Here is an 11,961-nt window from a genome sequence, read left to right on the forward strand (position 1 = left end):
TTTCTTTCTTTCTTTCTTCTTTTTCTAGATTTCTTTTTAAGATTTTATTTATTTATTTGACAGAGAGAGAGAGTGTGTGAGCACAAACAGGGGGAGCGGCAGGCAGAGGGAGAGGGAGAAGCAGACTCTCCACTGAGCAGAGAACCCGATGCAAGGCTCGATCCCAGGACCCTGGGGTCATGACCTGAGCCCAAGGCAGCGGCTTAACCGGCTGAGCCACCCAGGCGCCACTAAGATTTTATTTATTTATTTATTTATTTATTTTAAGATTTATTTATTTGACAGAGAGAGAGAGACAGCGAGAGAGGGAACACAAGCAGGGGGAGTGGGAGAGGGAGAAGCAGGCTTCCCGCGGAGCAGGGAGCCCGATGCGGGGCTCGATCCCAGGACCCTAGGATCATGACCTGAGCCGAAGGCAGACGCTTAACAACTGAGCCACCCAGGCGCCCTAAGATTTTATTTTCAAGTAATCTCTCGGGTGCTCTACTGACCGAGCCAGCCAGGCGCCCCCCCCCCTTGGATTTGTCTTTAAAAAGTAGCAGAAAAGGGGGTGCCTGGGTGGCTCAGCCGGGTTAAGCATGGGACTCTTGATTTTGACTCAGGCCATGATCTCAGGGTCCTGAGATCGACCCCTGCCTTGGGTTCTGTGCTCAGCACCGGATCTGCCTGAGATCCTCTCCCTCTGCCCCTCTCCCCACTCGTGTGTGCCTGAGTGCTCTCTGTCAAAGAAATAAATGAAATCTTTAAAAAAGAAAAAAGGAGCAGAACAGGGGTGCTTGGCTGGCTGTCAGTAGAACATGCGACTCTTGATCTCAGGGTCATGAGTTCAAGCCCTGCTTTGGGCCAAGAGCTTACTTAAAAAAAAGAAAGAAAGAAAGAAAGAAAGAAAGAAAGAGAGAGAGAGGGACGCCTGGGTGGCTCAGTCGTTAAGCGTCTGCCTTCGGCTCAGGTCATGATCCCAGGGTCCTGGGATCGAGTCCCACATCGGGCTCCTTGCTCAGTGAGGAGCCTGCTTCTCCCTCTCCCTCTGCTGCTCCCCCTGCTTGTGCTCTCTCTCTCTGACAAATAAATAAAAATCTTAAAAAAAAAAAAAAAAAAAGAGAGAGAGAGAGAGAGAGAAAGGAAAAGCAGAACACACTGACCTAACCACCTTTGATTCTTTGAGTCCACGGGATTGACCCATCATGTCCATGCAGATGATGGTTGGGCACCCATCAGACAGAGCCCAACACTGAGAGGCGACTGTGATCCGATTCCTGCCCCCTAGGCGTTCATGGTCTCCGGTGGGGCGCCGGGTCACTTTGTACGGAGAATCCTTCTCAAGAGAATGGACGCCCCTTTGGAAAGTGGCAGGCACTACGGAATGGACGGACCCTCGGACAGAGCAGGGTGCCCAGTGATAAAGCTCTTGTCTTTTCTTACCCTGGGGAAATGGATCTGCCCAGCACGACATAACCGCCCACGTCCGAGCTGGAGTCCAGGTCCCACCTCACTGGACTCTGGGCCTCCTGCCATCACCACCGGTTCCAACTTAACCAAGAGTCATCTCTTGCGACACCACCCGCCAGGGTGGTGCTTGGTCCTGGCAGTAGAGAGAAGCCAGACACCGTTCCTCTCTCCTCTCCGCCCCCCATGCGGGGAGCATCCGGCCCAGGACCCGGATAAGACACCTGCCCAAATGGCCAGAACACCAGGTTCCGACGCACAGGGGACTGAGAGAGATGAACACATGGCTGGGGCTCCCACCTGGCCGTGACCCCCTTGAGGCCCAAGGCCTCTCCCGTTTGGCTCCGTGTCCCTACCGGGAGCATGTGATGCATAGTCAAGAAATGCGGTGGTGGGATGGAACACAGAGCCAGCTGAATCGGGAAGGCCTGCCTGACATCGTAGGGGGGCTTAACGTCAGAATTTCAACGCGAGTCAGAATTTCAGGGCACGTCCACATGAGGGGGGAACCGGGACACTGCAGTCTGAAGCAAGAGCGGGGGGCCGATTTGGGGGAACGAGGGGACCGGTCTGCATCAGGCTGCCCTGCCCAGCCACCTCCAAGTTACGAGCTGGGCCTTGGAACTGCCCCAGGGGATGCTTGCTTCTGGTGGGCTCTTTCCTACCATAATCGCCCCCTCACCCCCACGTCCCTTCCCTCACAGGCTCATTCACATCCTGAACTTGGCCAGCAGGTTCAGCTTCTCACAGGAACCCACACCCCTTCCCTCCGCCGCCACCGCCGCCGCCCCCCACCCCCAGGCTGGAACCCTCCTTATTACATCAGACTCTGATCCAATGGACGTCTGTTGACTGCCCACCGTGGAAGGCAGGATCACAGAAGGTCCCGTGTCATCTGTAAGGTGCCCTTACCCCAGGCCCTCCACTCACCACCATAAACACACCAACCCAGACTCCTCCCCTTGCTCTCAAGCCCTTTTTGAATCGGCCTGGGAGCCACCTTGCTCTCCCTGGAAAGCCTCATTATGTGAGCTATAAACCTTTTCATAGCCTCGTGGGGGACGGGGGTCACCAGTCTCCACATCTAAAACAAATCTGGAGGATGAACTGGGGAAGGGGTCCATCTGGTTCCGCAGAGCGGCAGCACCCCACAGCAGCTCCGTCCCGCACCGGCTCTCAACAGATCCCGGGACTGGGTCCAAAGGTCTCACTAGACTTCGGGGGGGGGGGGGTGTCCTGTGTGTGCCAGGCCCAGGGAATCCGTTATTTCCTCATCGGTACACTGTTTACTGAGTGCCTGCGGTGTGCTAAACACGAAGCCAGGCCCGGGACTGTCGTGAAGCGACTTGTGCCTGGATTTGCAGGAGCGCGCCCAACGCTTCCATTGTCACGGGGAATTCAGGCCAGACAGAAGAAGCAGCTGACCGGCGGCACCTTCCCAGATGCTCCGAGGAGTGCTTCCGGCTGGCGGGCTTGGAGGGCCACCAGCCTCGGGCCCCCGCCCCAGAGACTCGAATTCGATTGCTGTATGGCGGTGCTGGGGCATGAGCCCGATTGAAACGAAACCCCAGGAGTTTCTGGGTGTCACCCGGGTGGATAAACGCTGCCATAGGTAGATCTGGAAGAACGAATTTTCCTTCCCTACGGGGGAAGACCTTTGTGGCCATGACCTCAGCTGCTCGTCCTTTGTTCCGGACGGTTAAGGGGGCCGGCAGAGCGAGTGGAGAGCTACCTGAAGCAGCCGGATTGAATCATCCAAATTGGAGGTCGAGTCACATGGGCACGGGCGTTACGTATTTCTACCAAAAACTGCTCGTCGCCAAACCCTCGGCCTGGGCCAACCTCTCCGGGCGCAGAGCGAAGAGAGCAGGAAAAGCACTTCGAGAAGAAGCACCAAACAGTCGGCAAACCGATCCTGACGGCCGCCGACACACAGGTTAACCAGGTGCGAGGCCACGCGGGACGGGACGGGACGTGGGACAGAGTCTAGATACTGACAGCAAAAGCGCTAGAACCTGCTGCGCCGCCACCACAAATCAATGATGGATAGAACACCCGCGAGTGCGGAAAAGCTTGCCGCGGGAGATGAACCCCCACCGTTTAACCCACACAGCAACAAACAGCAAAACAAAGACGAAACGACAACAACAACAACAAAAAAGGCACCAAAAAGCAAAACAGAAAAACCCGGAACCAAGAAGTTTGGAAAGTAAGCACACACTACAAGGATCTGTTTTTGCCACAGCAAGTATTGACCCCAAGGGGGTGCACCGTTCCCGGAAGTACTGCAATACCAGGTCGATGCGCGGAGTGGACGGAGCAAGCTCCTATTCCATCTCCCTGCTCCAAAAATCCATTTAATATATTGTCCTCGGATAGAGGACGTATCAGATATTAAACTGATAAGAACAGATACTACACTTGATCTTAGCCAAAAGGCCGAGAAGCGATGCCTGTCGCCCTGTCCTCGCCGCCACCGTCCCGCCGCCAGCCATATTGCACTCACGGTGAGCCATGTCACCCGCTGTCCACATTCCCGGCTCACTATCCTGTGGCGGTCCGCTCCACACGCGCTTGCAGATGCAGTGATTGCCCCGCGCTCCTGGTGAATTTTCACATCCCTTTCCGCTCCCTCGCGTCCTTCCCGAGAGGATGACCGGCGATTTGCATGCCCCGCCCCGCCCCGCCCCGGGGGCGTAGCACTGCGGTCCCGCTCCGCCCCTGGCCCCGCCCCCAGTCCCCGGAACTCCGGCGTCCCAACGCTGACACCCCACCCCCCCACGCCCGGCCCAAAGCAGGGGAGGGGGTGTGTGTGTGTGTGGCGGGGAGCTCCGGGACCCGAGCGGTCCCCGTGCGCCCGAGAACACCGCGGGGTCAACGCTGTGCGTCCGGGAGGGACGCGTCCCCCCGGGGCCCCCAGGCACGGCCCCCGACCTTGGCGGGGAGCGCACTGCGGCCGGGGCAGGAGCCTGTGCCTGTGCCTGGGAGCCGGCCTCCGCCCTCCCCCTACCCGCCTCCTCTCCAGCCTCCCGCGACTGAGACACCCCCACCCCGCCAACCGCTCCCCGGCCCCCCTCGGTTGGTTCTCCGCAAAGCCTGCACTTAGCCGTAAGGACCGTGAGACCAGCACGGTCGCCCTTCAACCTCATGGACTCCTCAGTGGCGTCAACCCTGCGGGGAAAGAACCCTGATCGCACCTCCGCCGCGCGCCGGACGCACCTGCCTTGCAGGCTTTGCTATCCGTTTGGATCCGCAGGACCCCGGAGTGAGTTGAAGCGTTCTCACCCTCACTTCCCAGCTGTGATCATCGACACCAGAGAGGCTGAGAAACGTGTCCGGTGACCTGCGGCCCTCAGCCTGTCCCAAGACACCGCCTGCGTCTGGAGCACAGGCCCCGCCAGCGGCTGCAGTCTACCGGAGGGAGCCCTGAGAACCGGACGTGGACCTCGGAGGGGAGGAGGGCTGCTGCTCCGACGCACCTGGGTTGGCAGGAGCGAGGCCGGGAACGCGATGGGGACGTTTGCGGTCACCGCCCGGCCCTAGCTCTCTCGGCTCTGTGACTCCCGGCCTGGGGGTTTCCCTCTCTCCCGTGGGGGTGGCGACGATCTCTCTTTCACTCGTTCTCGGGGAAGCGCGCGGTCTAGCGGGACCCTAAGGAAGTCACCTTCCTGACGGGTTAGCCCCCGAGGCCCTCTGTGGAAATGTCCGGCGGGAGTCGGCCCTCGAGTAGCCAGCCCTCGGGGAGAAACAGCGATCTGGCCAGTCACTTCTCCGAACCTTCATCTCCTCGCTGAAGGCCAGGCCCTAATAACACCTAACGTGGGGCCTGTTTCGTGCACCCCCTCCCCCCCCCACCCCCCAGCCCCCGCCGAGAGGCGCCCCTCTCGGGCCCCAACCTAGTTTTGAGTTTCTCCTGTAGCTGGCACCAGCACCGATAAGATTGGTCGCCTATGCGCTTTGTCCCAGGACCCCGCCTTCCTTCCCACACCCGCCCCGGGCCCTCCACCCCAGCTCCCGGCCCCTGGGAAGATCCCACCTGGGCTGCTTTTTCTGCCTCTCTGGCCCGGGCACTTAGACCGGTGCCCAGCACCTAAACATCCCTTGAAGGGATGAGTGAACGGGTGAGGATCCAACCAGGTGATCCATCAACCCAGCTTACCCAGCCCCTGGCACAGGGTTATCCTGACGGGCTCTTCCCGCCTCTCCCACACAAGACCTCTCTGCTTGGTTCTGGGGTCTTCAGTAGTCACTTTATGGGTTCCCAGGTATTTGGACCCTCAGACGCTTCCACTCCTTGCAAAGCAACCTCTCCCACTGAAGATACTTTCTTCACCTTGCGGCGCGCGCGTTGGCCTCTCCTGAGTTCAGGGGCTCCAGGGTAACTGGAGTCAGACCCCCCCCCCCGCCCCCGCCATGCCCGCGCAGATCCACACCCACACACAGCGGTGCCTGAGCAGCTAAGGCTGGAGCCACTCTCGCCCAAGAGCCATGTGCCTCCACCAAGGTGTCACACCCTCGTGGTGGTCCCTGGTACCCTCGCCCTGAGCCATGGATCCGAGACGGGGACTCGAGGAGCACCCTCAGGGTTCTCTAGCAGCATCTGTTTCTGCAGCCTGGCGAATGAACCCAGGAGCTCATCAGACTCTTGGATTTTGGCCAAACTCCCAGGTGCTACATTACATCTCGGGACCGTTTTCATATGCATTTCTCTCTTTGTACATCTCTGTTCATCTTTGCATCTCTGTATGTGAAAAACCACATTTATTATCTTTCCCCTCAACTGCGTGATCTTTGCTTATGTTTTATCCAGTCATTTTTTTCTCTTTTCTTTCTTTCTTTTTCTTTCTTTCTTTTCTTTCTTTCTTTCTTTCTTTCTTTCTTTCTTTCTTTCTTTCTTTTTCTTTTCTTCTTTCTTTCCTTCCTTCTTTCTTTCTTTCCTTCTTCCTTCTTTCTTTCTTCCTTCCTTCCTTCCTTCTTTCTTTCTTCCTTTCTTTTCTTTCCTTTCTTTTTTTTAATTTGCCAGAGAGAGACACAGCGAGAGAGGGAACACAAGCAGGCAGAGTGGGAGAGGGAGAAGCAGGCTTCCCGCCAAGCAGGGAGCCCGATGCGGGGCTCGATTCCAGGACCCTGGGATCACGACCCGAGCCGAAGGCAGAGCCACCCAGGCACCCCTTCTTTTTCTTTTTGATCCCGTTCTCGGATCTCCTGTGTAATTTGGAGATGAACCCTGCCTGTGGTAGACCAGCATATATTTGTTCCCAGTTTCGTTTTTTCTTTTCTTTCTTTTTCTTTCTTTCTTTCCTTTCTTTTTCTCTTTTTCTTTCCTTCCTTCCTTCCTTCTTTCCTACCTTCCTTCCTTCCTTCTTTCCTTCCTTCCTTTTTCTCTTTCTTTCTTTCTTTTCTTTTTCTCTCTTTTTCTTTCTTTCTTTTTCTTTCTTTCCTTCCTTCCTTCTTTCCTTCCTTCCTTCCTTTCTTTTCTTTCTTTCTTTCTTTCTTTCTTTCTTTCTTTCTTTCTTTCTTTCTCTCTCTTTCTTCTCTTTTAACTGAACAGACATGAGCGTTACATATTCAAATTGACCAATGTTTTGTAAAGTTGACCACTGGAGTCTGAGTCCTAGGTGGCAGTTGGGTCCTCTGGGAAGAAGTTGCAGGGACAGAGCAAGGACCGTAAGAGGTTTATTTCGGTGGTGGTGGTGGTGGTGAGGGGGGTGGATTAATGCTTTGAAAGATAGAAGGAGGAGGCAGGTGTGGGCTGGGAGAGCCTCAAGCCCTGTGGCACCTGACAAAGGCTGGGCCAGTCAAAGAGAGGTTTCTGGAAACAAAGACGGCCGGCTAGAGGAGCCCCGCATCCCCACAGTAGAAATGGCCCGGCCCCAGTACCCCCACCGAATGCTGACCAGTGTGGGGCCTCCACGGCCACCCCTGTGGCCCCACTTTTCACATGTCCACCGTGCCAGGTCTGGGGTGGCCAACAAAGGCCAGCGGGGCCGTTGGGTCAGTCGGCTGTCCAGTGTCTCTTATTCCTGCTCAGGCTCGACTCTGATACCCCACATTTATCTCAGGGTGGCCCGCTGCTGCTGGCCCGCCTGACGTCAGGACCCACAGGTCTGATGGACAGTCGGGGCCCTGGGCTCCGACGGTCCCCCGTTAAACAGCCGTCTCCCCAAAGGCCCACCAGTGTGCCAGGAGCTGCTTTTCAGAAGGGGAAGTCTCTGCCGTCGGTGGCCCGGCGGCCTGGCTCCAGAACCCGCAGAGAGGGCCCCCCGTTGTGATCCTCCACCGCCCTGGCTTGCCATAAACTCCACACCGCATCTCTTTCCTTCAGGGACCCGCCCACTGTCGTCAGCACGATGGGGTCCGCAGGATCCTGTGGCCCAAACCGCAGGGCTGCCCCCCACCCCCCGCTCCCCTCCCAGGGCTTGAGAGCCCTTTTCAGCTCCGGGCCAGCCTCTGAGCTGAGGGTCTGCCCCATCGCTCGCTGCGTGCGCCCAAACAGGGTGTCTGGGTGTGAAATGTGTTGCTTCCAGAACGCAAAGAGGCCCACCGGGCCCTGGGCTTCCTTCTTTCTCAGTAGTCTCCGGTATAAAGAGGAAGCAATTTTCTGGGCTTTGGAGGGGATGTCCCTGCCCGCCCCGACAATAGGATCTCTTAAACATTGTGCTGTATCACTGTAGGGTTTACCTCCCTCTCCGACGGGGGGGGGGGCGGGGGGCGGGCGAGGGGGAGTGTGTGTCTCTTGATGGCCTCTGGTGGGCCTGCCCCCCACCCCCCAACTCATCCTGCCCCATCAGTGTGATGCAACAGAGGGAATGGATCAATCCTAGGGTCCGTGGCATGAGCGGGTGACCCAGGCCCTTTGGTCCAGAGACATGAGGGGAGGGGGGGGTGGGGGAAATGTTCCCTGGGGGCCAGATGTCAGCGTATACCTGTGTTTTTCTTTTCTCCTCCCTGAGGACTGTCTATCCTTTGTCCTTTTTTAAAAAAGATTTTATTTATATTTTGACAGAGAGAGACACAGCGAGAGAGGGAACACAAGCAGGCGGAGTGGGAGAGGGAGAAGCAGGCTTCCCGCTGAGCAGGGAGCCCGATGCGGGCCTCGATCCCAGGACCCCGGGATCATGACCTGAGCAGAAGGCAGACGCTTAACGACTGAGCCACCGAGGCACCCCTATCCTTTGTCCATTTTCTGTTGCGTGTTCAACTGTTTGGTATCAGTTCCTAGGATATCTCATTAGATCAGTGGATAGGATAAACAGAAACGGATGCCTTGCTTCAGTCGGTCGAGGGGACGCTCTGCTGGCAAAGGAGGGTGGGCAACCCATGAGAAGAAATCCTTTGCAGGGTTTGTAGAAATTTCAGTTCAGGAAACGATCCTAGACCCAGGACGATTTGTTGCTCCGTTTTTCTACCGGAGACCATAAGGTTTCTCGGGGTAGGAGGCACACCTGTCATTCGGTCTTGGCACATAGCAGTCATTCAAGAAATATTTCTTGAACTATGGATAAACCCTGATCTGTAACACTCATAGCCTCCCTCCCCGCCCCCCGCCCTCAGTCACCCCAGGAACCTAATTAAATGTTCCAACCATCGGATCCCAAAGTTGCTCAAACCTGCTAGGAGTTGGGGAGAAGGAAAAGAAATGAGTAGGAAAGGTGATGTTCAGAGTCTCGTGGGGATGAGGCACGGAGAGGTGACACGTGGCTATTTCTGTTGGCACCTGAAGGGACCGATCAAAGGACCGTGTTGCATCACGACACAGGGCAACAAACCAGGAAAACGAGAAGAGATTCTGGGGTGGATGTTCTAGATTTGAGTGTCTGTCTGTTTTTAAGTTTCAGCCTATGGGAGGAAAAGAAGTCTCTTGTAATAAAGTCGAGACAGTCACAGTTTCCTCCCCATGTGGGCTGCGGTTTTGAAGAAGGATGCGCACTGGGTGGAAGGATTCTGGATTCTCATCGTTAGCTAGATTCAGTTTCCGTAATCATGAGTCCTCCTGGAGATTTTAACCCTAATCTGCCCTAGAATTTATAGGAGTGTAAAAAAGACCCGATGGTTACAGGTTGAGAGAATCTGCAGGAACCATGCGTTTAAGGAAGAATCGCTGGAAATCTCTGACAACAGAAAGGTATTTAATCAAGAGTACATTGTGAGTGCTCAACAAACGTCTTCAAGGTGACTGGAAAAACCAGGAGAGTCACAGGTGAGCAGGAACTCTCCGTTTCTACTGTGGTCACAAAGCCACGTGCAATCGTCAGTCAGGCCTTTCTGGCATTCAGGCAGAGGACTATCAAAAAGCCTGAAGGGGGCCGTTGTCTCTGGGACGAGACACAAAGTCGGTATGTTTATACCAGGTGTCCGCAAGCTACAGCCGGCCAGCAAATTTGCCCAGGCTTGTTTGTGTTGTTTTTGTTTTTGTTTTTTAAGATTTTATTCATCTATTTGACAGAGAGCACAAGCTGGAGGAGCAGCAGGCAGAGGGAGGGAGAGGCAGGCTCCCCGCTGAGCAGGGAGCCCGAGAGGGGCTCGATCCCAGGACCCTGGGATCATGATGACCTGAGCCGAAGGCAGATGCTTAACCCACTGAGCCACCCAGGCGCCTGGCCAGGCGCGTTCTGGTATGCTGAGAGCCCACAACGCATTTTACATTTTTAAAGGGTTGTAGAAGAATAGGTCACAGAGACCTTTTGGGGCCCTTGAAGCCTAAAAACCATTTACTATCTGGCCCTGTAGAGAGACAGTATGCCGCCCCATTAACTCGGAGGGTAATGAAACTTTTTACCTTCGTGCAGGATTTTGAAAAGCACGGTGAAGGGGAAGATGGGTGGCCTGTGTGCGCTCCTACATCGCATTTAAAAGTAACCGCGGTTTAACGAAGTAAACTGCTTCAACCCCAAAGGCAGGAGCAAGACGAGAGATCGATGGTATCCTGGGTGGCTCAGTCGTTGAGCGTCTGCCTTCGGCTCGGGTCATGATCCTGGGATCGAGCCCCGCATCGGGGTCCCCGCTCGGCGGGAGGCCTGCTTCTCTCTCGCTGTCTCTCTGTGTCAAATAAACTCCTAAAAAAAAAAAAGAAAAGAAAAGGGGATCCTGACCAGTTCCGTCTCTTCACCAGCCGATAGAAAAAGACACAATTCCTCCCGACTGTAACCCAAAAGCGAGGAAAAAAAGACAAAACACAGAACCTTACTGAGCAAGAAACAAGTCCCTAGTAAGCTTTAGCTAAAACAGTATTTACAACCTCAGCAGCAGCGAACAAACCACCTTAGAAAAACCAACTCACCACACCAAAAAAAAAAAAAATTAGGTGAAACAACAACAACAACCTGTCATTAAATACCAAGCATTTAACCCCCGAAGGGTGCACCGTTCCCGGAAGTACTGCAATACCAGGTCGATGCGCGGAGTGGACGGAGCAAGCTCCTAGACCATCTCCCAGCTCCAAAAATCCATTTAATATATTGTCCTCGGGTAGAGAACGTATCAGATATTAAGCTGATAAGAACAGATACTACACTTGATCTTAGCCAAAAGGCCGAGAAGCGATGCCCGACGCCCCGCCCTCGCCGCCACCGCCGCGCCGCCAGCCATATCGCACTCACGGTGAGCCAAGTCGCGCTCATCCCACCGCTCGCTTCCCTCGCTTCTCGGACAGTGCCGTGGCAGTCACCGCCCTGGTGCAGAGCTTTTAGTTCTCTACATTTTAAAAGAGGAACGGTGCGTCTGGCGTTGCTCCGTCGCTCGCCGCGGAGCGCCATCTCTAATTTGAATGCCCCGCCCCTTCCGCGCAGGGAGGCGTGGCCGCGCCGGAGAGGAACCTGGGCGGCGGCCCAGCTCCCTCCTCGGTGTAAAGCTTTTGCTGGCCTGAGGGGAGACCAAGGGAATTGGGGATGTGTCTGGAGAGGGGGGCTGTGGAAGGGCCTGGGGCAGAGTGGCCCGCGTTTCCAGGACACTCGTCGGGTCATCACGGTAGGACCCTACAGGCTTTCTGGGTCCAGGCCGCTGGGAACCAACCCAGAAGCGCCCGGTGGGGTCACCTGGAAAGGGCTCCAGAGTCAAGTTGGGACCCGAGACGGGGCCCTGACAGGGTGGCCACCCTGCCCCATCAGCAGGGCCCGTGGGCAAACTACCTCACCTCCTGAGCCTCCGTTTCCCCAGTGGAGAAGTGGTAACCTTCGTACCTCCCTTAGAGGGATTTAGGGAACGCAGACGTAGCTAATGAGGTGACCTTGGTGTCAGTCATCTAGAATATGGGTCCTGGGTCCCACGAGGCACCAGTGAAGAGGTCACTGTGGCACTGAAGGGATGGAGCGATGTACGCAATAAAATAGACACGCTTCTTGTTTGGGTCACACCCGTGCTCAGTGCTTTCTTCAGGTCAAACTTGCAAAGTTTACCTACAGATGGAGCAGCTGAGGCACAGAGGTGGAGCAACTCGCCCAGGACCACACCGTTGGCTTAGTGGAAGAGGCCGGCTGGGCCTGGGAAGCCGAGAGCACAGGGCCTAGAAAGGGCACC

The 11,961-nt window shown here is 55.8% G+C and overlaps 1 long non-coding RNA gene and 2 other non-coding genes across 3 annotated transcripts in view; all 3 read right to left on the reverse strand.

The window, feature by feature from the left end:
• Positions 1 to 3,706: 3,706 nt before the first annotated feature.
• On the reverse strand, positions 3,707 to 3,897 carry LOC144381220 (U2 spliceosomal RNA). Its single transcript, XR_013446114.1, has one exon. It is a non-coding gene; the product is annotated as a U2 spliceosomal RNA (small nuclear RNA).
• Positions 3,898 to 9,558: 5,661 nt separating this feature from the next.
• LOC118537782 (uncharacterized) overlaps positions 9,559 to 11,961 on the reverse strand; it is a 34,771-nt gene continuing 32,368 nt past the window's right edge. Inside the window, exons 2-3 of the long non-coding RNA XR_013445113.1 lie at positions 11,042 to 11,947; positions 9,559 to 10,502 (exon numbers count right to left, since the gene is read on the reverse strand). This is a non-coding gene — a long non-coding RNA (uncharacterized LOC118537782). The remainder of the gene's footprint in view (positions 10,503 to 11,041; positions 11,948 to 11,961) is intronic.
• Positions 10,800 to 10,990, reverse strand: LOC118537799 (U2 spliceosomal RNA). Its single transcript, XR_004918287.2, has one exon. It is a non-coding gene; the product is annotated as a U2 spliceosomal RNA (small nuclear RNA).

This window comes from Halichoerus grypus, chromosome 2 (assembly GCF_964656455.1).
Source record: "Halichoerus grypus chromosome 2, mHalGry1.hap1.1, whole genome shotgun sequence".
NCBI classification, from domain to species: Eukaryota; Metazoa; Chordata; class Mammalia; order Carnivora; family Phocidae; genus Halichoerus; species Halichoerus grypus.